Source organism: Arachis duranensis, chromosome 1 (genome assembly GCF_000817695.3).
Source record: "Arachis duranensis cultivar V14167 chromosome 1, aradu.V14167.gnm2.J7QH, whole genome shotgun sequence".
In the NCBI taxonomy this organism is placed as follows: domain Eukaryota; kingdom Viridiplantae; phylum Streptophyta; class Magnoliopsida; order Fabales; family Fabaceae; genus Arachis; species Arachis duranensis.
Genome location: NC_029772.3, coordinates 29,746,389 through 29,759,623, shown reverse-complemented (window position 1 = coordinate 29,759,623; position 13,235 = coordinate 29,746,389).

The following is a 13,235-nucleotide window of genomic DNA, read 5'->3' as shown; positions in this document are numbered from 1 at the left end:
AATATTTTATTAAAAAAAAGACATTTTTAATATTTTTAATTTTTTTAAAAAAATCTATTTAAATATGTTCATACCCTGACCCAACGCTAAGGTCCAGGTCCATATGACGAGATCCAACCCACTAATTGGACTCCTCAATACACCGACCTCATCTTAAGAAGTCGGTGCTCCCTACGACTTGCTCTAAGGAAGTTGGGAGCGAAGATTAGCTGGCAGATAATAACCGACCCTAAAATCTCTCAACCCATTTCCAGGAGCCATATAGTAACCTCCCTAAGATAAAAGGACGGTTATCCACCTTAAAAGGTGAAACTACTCCAACAGTGGTTATTGGTTCGCCACTATAAATACACTGATATCCCTCAGGTATCTCTAAGTCCCAATACTCTTTAGACCTGCTCACACTCTTGCTAACTTAGGCATCGGAGTGTCTTTGCAGGTACCACCCCCCATTCTCTCACGCTCACAAGTCGGAAGGAGTCTCTGAAGGCGTAAACCCGCTCAAAGGCTTCCTCCTTCATACGATTGGGCCAACCTAACGAGTCCAGCCCATTAACCTCCGGTTACCCAACGTAACATTGGCGCCGTTACCGGGGACCCGAGGGATCAACCCATAATGGCGGACAACTCACTAGAAGATGGTCATACAGCGTCTGATTCCGAGCAAGAAAATCCAAATATCGGAAACAATGACGCAGACCTGACCCTTCATCAAGGAACCAGCGACCAGCATTGAGAAGGCACCTCTGGGCTCAAAAACCCAAAGGTAAACTCCTCGGAAGGACGAGAATTCGGAAAGGAAGGGCCACCCCATGCAACTGAGCTAATGGGGCTGGTCCACAACCACCAAGGTCGTCTGGAGCAACTGGAACAGGAACTAGAACGATAGCGAGAGGCGGAAAGAAACCTCCGGGAGGAAATAGAACGACGAAAAGAGTTGGAAGAAAAACTCTTAAAACTTGAATCCTCCCTCAAAAGCCGGAACTCCCACGGCGACCGAGAAGAGTCGCCCCTGGGAGGAGAGGACCCGTTCAGTGAGGACATAATGAGGGCGAAAGTTCCAAGAAACTTCAAAAGCCCTGATATGAACCTCTATGACGGAACCACAGACCCGAAGCATCACTTAAGCAATTTCAAAAGTCGGATATATCTGGATGATGCTTCTGATGCAACTCGCTGCAAGACTTTTCCGACCACCCCGTCGAAAGCGGCGATGAAGTGGTTTGATAGCCTCCCTCCAAGGTCGGTTACCAGCTTTGAGGACCTCTCAAGAAAATTTCTAATGCGATTCTCCATCCAGAAAGATAAAGTAAAGCACGCGCCGAGCCTCCTGGGAGTTAAACAGGAGGTCGGGGAACCTCTGCGTGATTACATGGAAAGGTTCAACAAATCGTGTTTGGAAATTCAAGATCTGCCCACAGAGGCAGTTATCATGGGATTAGTAAATGGACTTAGAGAAGACCCCTTCTCTCAGTCCATATCAAAAAGGCACCCGACCTCCTTGAGCGATGTACAGGAGAGAGCAGAAAAGTACATCAACATGGAGGAAAATGCCAAACTACGGGAGCCCAGCTGGCGACTGGGGCCCCCTCACTCAACAAAAGAAAAAGAAAGGGAGCCTAAGAAAAAAGAGGAGGTCGGCCCCGACAGGCCTAGGAGATATCACTCCTACACTCCTTTAAAAGTCTCCCTAGTAGACGTATACAGAGAAATTTGCAACACTGAAAGATTGCCGCCTCCCAGACCCATCAAAAATAAAAGGGGGGTCGCAGCGACTACTGCAAATACCATAAGATATATGGTCACTCAACAAATGATTGCTATGACCTCAAAAATGTGATAGAAAGGTTGGCTAGGGAAGGCCGACTTGATAGATATCTCACGGATAGGTCGGACAATCATGGAAAAAGAAAGCGAGATGATGAAGACAGAAGAGACCCGCCGCCACAAACCCCCGAGAGACACATACATACAATCTCGGGAGGGTTCGTAGGAGGGGGCTCACTAAATCATCTCGCAAAAGACACCTGAAGCGAGTTTATCAAGTTGGAAATGAATCTCCCGATCTCCCAACCATCTCGTTCACCAAAGAGGACGGACAGGGGATCGTCCCCGGGCATGACGACCCGGTGGTAATAACCATGATCTTGGCAAATGACAACCTCCACAGGACCTTGGTGGATCAAGGGAGTTCGGCATATATACTTTTTAAATCCGCATTCAATAAGTTAGGGTTGGATGAAAGGGAGCTAAAAGCTTACCCGGACACCCTATATGGATTAGGAGACATGCCAATTAAGCCACTGGGATACATCCCCCTTCACACGACCTTTGGGAAGGGGGAAAATTCCAAAACTCTGAGCATTGACTTCATTGTCATTGATGTCGGATCGGCATATAACGCCTTAATCGGCAGAACTACGTTAAATCGGCTCGGAGCGGTGGTGTCAACCCCTCACCTTTGCATGAAATTCCCAACACCTAAGGGAATAGCGACGGTACGAGGAGACCAAAAATTGGCAAGAAAACGCTACAATGAAAGATTAAACCTCCGAGGAAAGAACAAGGAAATCCACACCATAAAACTCGGGGGAAGAAAAGCAAGGGAAGAGCTGCGACCACAACCGGGTGGAAGAACCAAAGAGGTTCAAATCGGAAAAGAGGAAGAAAAAAGAACCAACATAGGGGCCAGCCTAGGCAAAGATCTGAAACAAAGGCTAATAAAGCTCCTACAACAAAATTCTGACCTCTTCGCTTGGAAAGCTTCCGACATGCCAGGGATAGACCCTCGGCTCATGTCCCACAAGCTTTCGGTACACCCCGGATCATGACCCGTACAACAGCGCAGACGTAAGCTCGGTGCAAAACAAGCTCAGGTGGTGGAAGAGCAAGTGCAAGCCCTCTTGGAAGCCAACTTCATCCGAGAGGTCAAATACCCGGGATGGCTAGCAAATGTAGTGCTAGTTAAAAAACAAAATGGCAAGTGGAGGATGTGCGTCAACTATACCGACCTGAATAAAGCATGCCCCAAAGACCCGTATCCACTTCCCAGTATTGACACCCTAGTAAATGCAAGCTCAGGGTATCAATACTTATCGTTTATGGATGCTTACTCGGGTTACAACCAAATCCCGATGTACAAGCCGGATGAGAAAAAAACTTCATTCATCACACTTAGAGCAAATTACTGCTATGTGGTGATGCCATTTGGGTTAAAAAATGCCGGGGCCACGTATCAAAGGTTGATGAATAAAGTGTTTGCCCCCCCCACCTTGGGAACTTAATGGAGGTCTATGTAGATGACATGTTGGTAAAAACTAAGGAGGAAACAGACCTTCTGACAAACCTCTCGCAAGTTTTAGACACCGTAAGGTCGCATGGGATGAGACTAAATCCCACAAAATGCACCTTCGCGGTGGAGGCGGGAAAGTTTCTAGGGTTCATGCTTACACAAAGGGGAATCGAAGCAAACCCCGATAAGTGTAAAGCTATCTTGGAAATGAAAAGCCCGACTTGCCTGAAGGAGGTCCAATAATTAAATGGAAGGCTTGCCGCCCTGTCCAGGTTCCTGGCGGGATCGGCACTAAGATCCCTTCCACTATTTTCCCTACTAAGAAAAGGATGCCAGTTCGAATGGACTCCAGAGTACAAAGAAGCTTTCCAGGAGTTCAAAAAGTTCTTAAGCCAGCCTCCAATCCTGACCCGACCCCTAGTCGGGGAAGAGCTCGTCCTATACCTGTCAGTAGCAGACAAAGCTATAGCATCAGCTCTAATATGGGAAGATGAAGTCGGGCAGCATCCTGTGTACTTCACTAGCAGAGTTCTATAGGGCCCAGAACTAAAGTATAAAAAACTTGAAAAGTTTGCATACTCCTTAGTAGTGGCCTCACGCCAATTACGGCCGTATTTTCAAGCACACACGATAAAAGTCCGAACGAACCAACCCATAAAGCAGGTCCTTCAAAAGACGGACATTGCGGGAAGAATGGTTCAATAGGCAATAGAACTCTCTGAGTTCGACTTGAAATACGAAGCCCGAACGGCAATAAAAGCTCAATGCCTCACCGACTTCCTAGCGGAGTACGCGGGAGATCAAGAGGAGAAATCCACCGCATGGGAGTTATATGTAGATGGGTCCTCTAATAAAGTTGGAAGCAGGGCAGGCATAATATTGGTCAGTGAAAGGGGAATGCAAATTGAAGTTTCCCTCAAGTTTGAGTTCCCAGCTTCCAACAACCAGGCATTATATGAAGCCTTGATTGCAGGGTTAAAACTGGCAGAAGAAGTCGGTGCGACCAAAGTAATAATATTCAGTGACTCTCAGGTGGTGACCTCCCAAATAAACGGAGAGTATCAGGCCAAAAATCCCAACATGAAAAAATACTTGGACAAAACCTTGGAGCACCTTAGGCACTTTGAAGAGACCGAGGTAAAGCATATAACTCGGGACCTCAACAGCAGGGCATATGCCCTCTCCAAGCTAGCAAATACCAAACCAAGAGGAAACAACAGAAGCCTGATCCAAGAAACTCTCCCTGAACCCTCCGTGGACAAAATGGAGGTTGCTCAAGATGTCTTTGAAATCATCGGATTAGACCTCGGATGGATAAAGCTCTTTGTCGAATACCTGAAATTCGACATCCTCCCCAAAGAGGAAAAAGAGGCCAAGAAAATCCGAAGGGAAGCACAAAACTACACGCTGGTGAAAAATATCTTCTATAAAAGGGGGATATCAATACTACTACTAAAGTGCGTCCCGACCTCAAAGACAACCGAGGTGCTAGAGGAGGTACACAATGGGATCTGCGGAAACCATCTTGGAGCAAGGTCGTTAGCTAGGAAGGTAATCCGAGCCGGATTCTACTGGCCGACCTTACAAAAAGATTTCATGGAATTTGTGAAAAAGTGCCAGCCATGCCAAATGCACGCGAACTTCCATGTAGCCCCTCTTGAGGAACTCATTAGTATAACTTCCCCATGGCCTTTCGCAAAATGGAGATTGGACTTGCTAGGACCATTCCCACAAGCGCCGGGGCAAGTAAAATATCTAATAGTGGGAGTGGATTACTTCGCAAAGTGGATAGAAGTAGAACCATTGGCCACCATCACCGCTCAGAGAAGTTGGAAGTTCCTCTACAAGAACATTATCACCAGGTACGGGGTACTCCACTCCATCACCACTGATAATGGCACTCAATTCACCGACTCAACCTTCAAAAACCTGGTAGCCAGTATGAAAATCAAACATCAATTCACATCGGTGGAACATCCACAAGCAAATGGACAAGCCGAAGCTGCAAACAAAGTCATATTGGCAGGGTTGAAGAAAAGATTGCAGGACACAAAAGGAGCATGGGCCAAGGAACTCCCACAAGTACTTTGGGCTTATTGGACCACACCTCAGTCTGCCACAGGAGAAACACCCTTCCGAGTTGCTTACGGCATAGAAGCCATGATACCGGTTGAAATCAACGAGCAAAGCCCAAGGGTGAACTTCTACGACGAGGTGGGAAACATAAAGGGGCACAAAGAAAAACTTGAACTTCTCCCTGAAGTTCGCGAATGAGCCCATATTAGAGAAGCAGCATTGAAGGAAAGGATGACAAACAGATACAACCAGAAAGTCATTCGAAGGAGCTTCGCCTCAGACGACTTGGTCCTAATTAGAAATGACATAGGAGTCAACAAGTCTGGGGAAGGAAAGCTCACTGCTAATTGGAAGGGACCATACAAGATTAGTGAGGTCCTAGGAAAAGGTTATTACAAGGTGACCGACTTAAATGGCACCGAGTTACCCAGGTCGTGGCATGCTTGTAATATGAAAAGGTACTACAGTTAAAAGCGAACTCTACTCCCTGATGTACTCTTTTCCCAACTTCATGCTTTTTTTCCAAAGTAAAAGGGTTTTTTCTGAAGAAGGGTTTTTAACGAGGCATCACAGTAGAGACTAAGAGGTCGTAGATACCCCGAAACCCTTAGTAGCGATAGAGTACCTTTACAAATAAATAAAGATCTTTTTCAAATATCTCTTATAAATTCCTTCCCGCTTTCTACGAAATGCGCTGACTTAAGCTCAACAAAGCGTGAAAATCCCATGAACCGACCTAGATGGTCGTCAGGATAAAACGACGAGGTACAAGTCGGTGTAAAGAGGTTATAAAAGTCGATCGTGAATAAACTCAGAAATTTACTGAGAAACAAATCAGAAATTCCAAGAAGCGAAGAAATGCATCGCAAAAGTAACCTAAGTCCTGAAAACTCAATATATCAAAAACTGAGCACAAGGAATAACGAAGAGAGATCAGGAAACCCATATAAGGCAATAAAGACTGTCCCAAACCTTCAAGAAAAGTTCAAAGAAAAACTTAGAAAAAGGGACAACCAACCAAGAAAAAGGTTTTTTCAGAACAAAAAGATCAAAAAAGGTTTCGAAACCTAAAACAGAAAGAGCATGCGCACAACCAACAAAAAATAACTTAAACCCTTGTCCAAAAAAGGGCATTTTTAAATATTTAAATATTTTTGTTTACGGCCATAAAAGGCCAAGAAAATGTCAACCTCATACCACAACAACATAAAACTAAATAGTTTAAAAAAAAGTGGGGACCCACAAGCTTGGCCCCCATATAGTCAGAGATAATTTTTCAAAGGGCATCACCATCACCACCTGGAAGAGTAGTCAGAGCACCACCAGAGTCAGGGAGAGAGACATCCATAGGAGTTGGAGGAGAAGTTTCAGGAGACTTGGAGGAACTCGGAGCATCGTCTGGTCAGGGGGAGACTCTATAATTCTCTGACCCCGAGTCTTCAGCTCAAATTCAGAAACAGGTCGGGGAGGAGATACGATCACCCCATCAATTACAACCTTGTCCGGGTCCAAGGGTGAGAGGTCCAAGTCGGGAGCAAGAACTCCGACCTGTTCCTTAAAAACCCTCCATGCCTCCTCGGATCCCTTAGCAATAGAGTCCTCCAGCTCCGCATAGGCGTCCCGAACCCTCACTAGATCTTTCTTGACCTCCATAAAGTCCTGGAACAAACTCGAGTAGCTCTGCTCCGCCTTCTCCCGTAGGCCCTCTGCCATAGAGCATCGGCCCATTAACTTCTCCCCTCCTTCTGGAGATTATCCCTCTCTTCCCTCAGCTTGGTGACCTCCTCCTTCAGGCTCCTCTCAGCCTCTTGATATAAGAGAATCCTCCCCTCCAGCTCTTCAACCCTCTGGGACGAACCCAAAGAGTTAAGATGGGTCTTCTAAAAAATATCAAGAAACTTGCTGCACACCCCCGCCGTCCCTAACACTTTCCTAAGCCAGAATAGTAAGGTGATTTCAAAGAGAAGCATCATCCATACTTATACGTGTATAAGGATAGATATGCTCCCGGATGAATTGACGCACATCCACCTTGGCCTCACCTTCGAAAGGAGAGCCAGACTCTAGAGCCTTGTGTTTTTTCTTTTCTAGCTCAGGAGAAGGTCGGGAAGAAGGGGGCGGCAGAGAAGAAGCCGAGGAAGAAATAACGATAGGTCGGGCAAGGGTCCCCAAACTGTGAGAAGAAGGGGGAGGAGAAGGACCGGCTGCCCTGGCACCACCAACCCTGGCACGGGATCTAGCCTTGGCCTCCTGAACCCTCTGGTAAGACTCCCTCGAATTCCTCTTTGCCATCTTTGCAAAAACCATTAGGTAAAAAGTCAATAAAACAAATCGGAGACAAACAACTCAGAAAGTCGAAAAACCCAACAAACCAATACGACACTACCTAATTGGGCCTGCACAAAGGTTGGGGACCCCTGGAGGAACTTCTTGGTATCCAAATAAGGTGCTCTTCACCAAACTTCTCGGAGAAACCCAACGATGGCCGCCTCCACCTCATCCAAATCATCTAAACTATTTTTCTCGCAAGGAGAGGCCTCTAACCAGTACAGAGGAAAGCGAGGGGAAGAATTTTCATCCAGGAAAAAAGGGTGGTGACCCTCTATAGCTTGCACTTTGAAAAAGAAATTTTTAAAGTCATGAAAGGATTCATCAAAAAGGGTAAAGACTCTCTGGCCTAGTATAGCCCGGAATGAAACCCATTGTTGTTTGTTATTTTTCCCACTGAAGGGCTTAGTCATGTGAAAAAGAAAAAAGAAAATCCTCAAAGAAGTCAGGAAATCTAGGGCATGGCTAATGAATTGATAAATTTTCAAAAAACCCCAAGAGTTGGGGTGGAGCTGTGTAGGAGCAACACGGCAGTGGCCTAAAACATCCATCTCAAAGTCAGAAAAAGGGAAAAAAACGCCCAGGCGGGTAATCATACTCTCATACATATAGAAAAAATGAGGGACTGCCTCAGAGGCCCTCCCAAAGCAAACCCGGTCTTCGGGATCTGGGACAACCAGTTCATATTTCAGCTCGTCCTCATCAGAGGTACAAAGCCTATGATGAGTGCGGAGGTTGGTGATGAAGTCCGTATCAATAAGGGGTTCTTCCCCCCAAAACCGTGACATCCACCCATTGAGCAAGAATTTCAACAGAAGACATTTTTGTTTTTCTAGAAAAAACCTACAAAGAAAAAAGAAAAAGGGATCAAAAATAGGGTCTCTAAGGGGGACCTGAAGTCAGATCCCTGACAAAACAAAATCTACGACCAACTCTCCTCTCAAAATAAAAAACATGCAACTCTATAAAGAAAGGATAAGAAAAGAAACTTACCTTTTTCTCTTGCAAGAAAATGAAGCAACAGCACTCGAAAAGGAAGGAGCTTTCTTCTTTCAAAGGGTGCAGATTGAAAAGTTTTCAGAAACGAAACAAGCAAGAAGAAGGAAAAGTATTTATACACACGTTAGGGGCATAAAGGTATAACAACCCATACCATTCAAAAGTTGCACCGTTACCAATGTAACCGCCCCCGCGTATAAATCCTCAGACCCCTAAGAGATGTGACGTTTGATTTGACGTGACTGTTGAAAACTTTTAAAACACGTCGGTTCCAAAAAATCACGTCGGATCCTTATCAAGTCGGCTACGGTCTCGAGTTATAATACTCGACCCCAACCCTTAAAAGGAATTGGGCTCGAGTAGGGGCACTGTTCATACCCTGGCCCAACGCTAAGGCCCAGGTCCATATGACGAGATCCAACCCACTACTTGGACTCCTCAATACACCGACCTCCTCTTAAGAAGTCGGTGCTCCCTACGACTTGCTCTAAGGAAGTCGAGAGCGAAGATTAGCTGGCAGATAATAACCGCCCCTAAAATCTCTCAACCCACTTCCAGGAGCCATATCGTAACCTCCCTAAGATAAAGGGACGATTATCTACCTTAAAAGGTGGAACTACTCCAACGGTGGTTATTGGTTCGCCACTATAAATACTGACATCCCTCAGGTATCTCTAAGTCCCAGTACTCTCTAGACATGCTCACACTCTTGCTAACTTAGGCATCGGAGTGCCTTTGCAGGTACCACCCCCGATTCTCTCACGCTCACAAGTCGGAAGGAGTCTCTCAGGGCGTAAACCCGCTCAAAGGCTTCCTCCTTCATACGATTGGGCCAACCTAACGAGTCCAGCCCATTAACCTCTGGTTACCCAACGTAACAAAATATAAACTAAGATTTTTATTAAAAATATCTTTTCAAAAAAGATAGAAAAATATTTTTTTTAAAAATCAATTCAAATTGACATGTCTTTGTTAAGTGTTATATTTTTTAAAGTTAGATAATTTTATTCATGTAATGAAAGAAAATATAGATATCTATATGTGGGATAAAGAAGAAAGAAAGATGGAGAACTCCCAATTTTTCAACACTCTAATATAGAATTAACATCATATAAAAATCTAATAAAAATAATAAAAAGAAAGTAAGATTCTTATCAATTAGGAATTGGAATTTTGTTGAAGTTTCTTTTACAAGTTTAAAGTTGACGCTACTACCACTTTCACACTAATTGATACATTTTCAAGTGTAAGCTTATTTTTGGCCTTTCCTAAAGACCAGCTTAAAATCACCATCATCAATATTTGTAAGGAATTATTTGATTGGGTACGTAGGACCCTCATTCTCATGTTTCACTCAACATAAAATCAACGTTGTTGGTGCCCTTTATAGCTGGTAAGCCATTTTTTTTAACATGTACAAATTCTTATCTTAGATGACAGAAATTGTAATACCTCAACAAAAATATAATATCTAATTAATATTTTTCAAAGATTACATTAAAACATTAAATTTTCAAAAGACTAATTAATATATTACAAATTTATGTTATTTAAATATTATTATTTAAAAAATATTAAGTGATTAATAATTTTTTCTCATACTTACCTTATATTTGAGTCAATATTAATAATTTTTTACTAAAAGTATTAACTTACTAGCATTTTTCATTACTTATTAGTTAACATCTTATGAAAATAAAATAAGATTTGTTTTCTTATTCATTTTATCAAGTTAAATATAGTTACATATTCTAATATTAAAATATTAAGAATTTATATTTTTTAATCGAATAAATTCATTGAATCCAAATTACAATTATGTTGGATCAGATCGGATTAAATTAATAAGTAAATCAAACTATATATCAATCTAATGTAAATCGTAACAACTTATATATTTTCAATAGAATTTATTTATTTTTTAAAAGGATCCAAAACCCACCATAAAAGATTATGTTACGAGACATATCTGAAATGGACTGTAGGTGATTGAACCTTGAGTGATGAAGTTAGAGATGGTACTGAAAGGGTCCAAGATAGCTTCACGTCAGTTCTGCAATGGTAAGTGAGTAGTACTTTGATAAATCTTAATTTTATCATTTATCTTGTATTAAATTTAGTCGATTTTATCAATTTATCTCATATTTATTTAATAAAATAGTATAATTTTGTGAATTTCTCCTAAATTGTGCTTAAGATTAAAAACATGCATTTAAGGCTTTTAATTTGCTAAATTTAATTCATTTTAATTTTATTCGATACCTTGATGTGTTTGATGAAGTGATTTTAGGTTTAGAAGGCAAAGATTAGATCGAAGGAATAAAGAAAAAGCATGTAAAAGTGGAGAATTCATGAAAAAATGAGGACTTAGAAATTTGTCCAGTTCTGCGTACATGTGACCAGAGTTTCGTCAAGCGACGCGTACGCGTGACCTCCACGTACGCGTGACAAGCAGCATATGACCAACTTAAAGAAACACACTGGTGGCAATTTTTGAGCTCACTCAGGTCCAAATTCAACTCATTTCTGAAGTATTTGAGACCAAATTCAAGAAGGAACAAGGAGGGAGCAATTAGTGTAGCTTAGGAATCATGCTTTAGGTTAGTTCTAGAGAGAGAAACTCCATCTTCTCTCTATAAATTAGAGTTTTTAGTTTAATTTTCTCTTAGATTTAGGTTTTAATTCTTATTTTGATCTAGTTTTTTTTTTTTTTTACTTTTCCTTGTTCTATTGACTTAATTTTCTTAGTTCTCATGTTAATTTCTCATTTTTTCCATTTTTTGCTTATGGACACTCTTGTTAATTTTGATTTTCTTTAATAGAATTTTAATATTTTTTATGTTATTGATATTTATTTGAGTTGTTATTATTGTTATCTTACAATTGGTAGTTTTAAATTTTATATTTCTTGCAATTTTACCATACTTTTCTTTTATGGCTTCCGAGTGTTTGATAAAATACTTAGTTGGGTTTTAGAGTAGATTTTGAGTATTTTTGGCTTGGAAAGAGAAGTTTGGTAATCTTGAGTCATTAATACCCAACTTGGATTGGTGATCTAGAGTTGTTAGTTAATCTTGTTTCCATTGACATTACTTATGAATTGGGGTTAATTAGGCATATTTGACTTTCTTCTAATGCGAAGATAACGTAATAGGCTTAACTCTTGATAATTATTGTGTTATGATTAATGACTAGGATAGAAAACCTTGATTCTCAATCTTTGCCATGAATGCCTCTTTAGTGTTTTATATTTTTAGTTGTTTTCTTTACTTTATTGTGATTTAAATTCTTGCCTTCTTATCATCAACCCACCCCCATGAATCTCATAACTAATAATTGAGCACTCGATTGTAATTCTTAGGGAGAACGACCTGGAAACAATACTCTCGGTTATTTCTATTGGGTTGAACTTGTGACAACCAAAATTAAACTTTGATGCGAGTTGGTTGTTGATTTGGAACTATACTTGCAACAAAGTGATGCTTTTTATTGAGAAGAAATTTCGAATCAATGATCACCCAACATAAAGTTTTTGGTGCCGTTGCCAGAGAATTACAATGTGTGCTTATTGTTGGTTATTGTACATATGTTAATATTGTGAATAGTTTGCTCTTTGATTGTTTGCTAGTTTGAGTCACTAGTTAGGTTCTTGTTTCTTTATCTCTCAATAGTTTGTTTTTGTTTTTCCTTTTTTTTTTAATATGAATTCCTATCCCTTTGGCTATGAGTTTGGTTACAATTATGCTGTAGAAAATGAAAGTTTCAATGAGGGATCACATTATGGGAATAGAAATCAAGTTAGGGAAGAGCCACATGCTTATAGGCAACCTTCATGGCAACAACCTCCTCCGGTTTCTTATGGTAACAATCCACCTGATAATGTACACAATTATGAACCAGCTCCCAAACATTGTTGGCAACTTTACTCATAAGCCCCATATCACCATTCACCTCTATACGATCCTAACCCATATCGACCATACCAACAACCATATGAATCATATTTAGAGCCACCACCATTCCAACACCAATATCCCCAAGAACAACAAATTTCACATACACCACCTCAAGACTTTCATCAATATAAACCACCTTCCAACTATGACACCTTTCCTCCAAATAATGAACCCTCTCTTCCACCACCACCTTCATTGGATGAGGTTCTCCAACCGTTAATGCAAGAACAAAGAGAGCTTCTTTTCATTCTTCAAAGGCGCGAAGTAATGGAGCACTTAATCTCATTGTGCTCATGCAATCAAGACACTCCCATTGATAAATGTGGAGGATTAACTGAGGAGCACAATGAGAAGGAGAACTTGGAACTTCAAGGAGAAGAGAAGTTGAAGCAAGAATCGAAACAAAATGAGGAAGTTGAGATGATTGAACTAGAAGAAGTGGTTGAAGATTTAGGAGATGTTGAATGCACAAAGGAATCCAAAGTTGTGGAGTTTGAAAGTGATGTTGAGGAGGATAGTACACAACCTCCAAAGCAGTTTAAGAATGAAGAATTGAAAGAAATAGGACAAGCAAAACGTCCTCC